Source organism: Mandrillus leucophaeus, unplaced genomic scaffold (assembly GCF_000951045.1).
Source record: "Mandrillus leucophaeus isolate KB7577 unplaced genomic scaffold, Mleu.le_1.0 Scaffold218, whole genome shotgun sequence".
NCBI lineage: Eukaryota > Metazoa > Chordata > Mammalia > Primates > Cercopithecidae > Mandrillus > Mandrillus leucophaeus.
Genome location: NW_012102232.1, coordinates 2138859 through 2140633, shown reverse-complemented (window position 1 = coordinate 2140633; position 1775 = coordinate 2138859). Strand labels below are relative to the sequence as shown.

General features: G+C 48.6%; 1 protein-coding gene across 5 annotated transcripts in view; it reads right to left on the bottom strand.

The window, feature by feature from the left end:
* Positions 1 to 1775, bottom strand: part of SUB1 (SUB1 homolog (S. cerevisiae)) — a 77016-nt gene that overhangs the window by 18809 nt on the left and 56432 nt on the right. Inside the window, exons 1-2 of one of the 5 annotated variants that reach the window (XM_011980804.1) lie at positions 283 to 301; positions 15 to 20 (exon numbers count right to left, since the gene is read on the bottom strand). The exons of 1 other annotated variant lie outside the window; for it this stretch is intronic. The gene's annotated coding sequence lies outside the window, so the exon portion shown is untranslated. Of the gene's footprint in view, positions 1 to 14; positions 21 to 271; positions 403 to 1775 lie in introns of those variants that run through there. 3 more of the 5 variants (XM_011980801.1, XM_011980805.1, XM_011980803.1) reach the window with 3 other exon arrangements.

The window sequence follows — 1775 nt, the reverse complement described above, 5'->3', positions numbered from 1 at the left end:
AGGGCCGCAGCGACCGTCGCCTGGGTTCGGCTCCCCGGGTACGGGAGTCTAGCGCGGAAGGGCCCAAAGCGCGTCAGGCGCGGAGTCAGGAACGGAGTCAGGAACGGAGCAGGGGGCCTGGGGACGCCGAAGAGGGGAAGGGGGAGGTAAGGCAGAGCCGCCATTTCCCGCGGCCGTTGCCGGCGAGAGGAGTGGAGGGCCAAAGGCAGCTCACGGCCCGGCTGGGACGGTGGGGGGCCCCCGAGGAGTAGGGGTAGGGGATCCCGCGCACTCACGCTTCACTCGGCTCTAGCAGTCGAACACCCTCTTGCTCGTTCGCTCACGACTGACAGAGAACCGGAAGTGACGGCAGCCAGGAGACGCCGGCCCCGCCCCGCTGGGGCTGCGGTCACGTGATGGGGCGTGGCCTCCCCACCGAAACCAACACTTAGACCCTTTCCAGGGCCTTAAAGGGACGGCGTCTTTCCCAGATGGGTGACGAGAAAGTCAGATATTGGAAGATTACATCTGACCCTTGAGAGAATGAAAGAGCTAATATCCTTCCTGTAGGAGATAGCTTTTAAAAAAAGGAAAAGAAAACGCCAATAAAACATGAATTACTAGCGCCATGCTTTACACTTGTTCAATAAATGTTTATTCTAATGAAGCAAAGGGGCCATAATGAAAAAGATCGATACTCTGTCCCATTTTCCCAGAAATGGCCTTCTTCCTACATCACTGCACCCACCTCAATACATGACTCTGCCTCCTAAAATCCAAAGGAAGGAAGCTAAAGTCACAGCGTCTAATTCCAGAAAGTGCAAGAAATCTTTGGAGTACTCCTTATTCCTGTATTGAAATCTTGGAGATATAAGGGAGTTCACAGAAGGCAAGAGAAATCCATATACAAGCAGCAATATAGCTAAAAGATTATTTGAATATGTGTTTGAATGAATGCCTCCTACAGCTAAGAATCAATATAAAGGCATATCTGTTAACAAAGATCTATCAAGCACCCACTATGTGTCAGACACTGCATGAGGCAATTTACATTACTCATCCTAAAAAGCACGTTCCAAAGCAGGAATGACTACTCTCTCCATTTTATAGACGAGGAAACCAAGGTTAACGCCCTATGGAGAGGATATTTCCTGTTATAGCTGAAGCGTGAATTGGCCTTATGTTCCCTGCCTCCAGACCCTATTTTCCTACCTCAGGTAGAGGAATGGTATGAGATTGTACAAAGTAGAGGATCAGAATTGCACATCGGAGATGCAACAGAGGCTGAGGAAGGGCAGTGGGTTGCAGAAAGGGAGGAGTGTTTGAATCTACATATGGAGCAATTAGACCTATGGTTCCCACCCATTCCACCCTTATAGGAGAAGAGTTATATATTGCCTGGAAACATTAAAGCTGGGGGTAGAATGTGTAATGAGGTTGAGACGCAAAGAATACAGCGGATGGAATCAAAGTCTGAACACTAAACGTGAACGCATCCCCCACACGTGCCTTTCTAGAATTATTTGACTTTTAAAGGATTAAATGCAGACAAAAATACAAATTAATTCCTTAGTTTGTTCTGAAACTCTTGATCATAATGAAATCAAAGCAGCCATGAAAATAAACACTGACGTCGCGATGGCTCACGCCTGTAATCCCAGCACTTTGAGAGGCCGAGGCAGGTGGATCACCTGAGGTCAGGAGTTCAAAACCAGCCTGACCAATATGGTGAAACCCGGTCTCTACTGAAAATACAAAAATTAGGTGGGCGTGGTGGCATGTGCCCAGCTACTCAG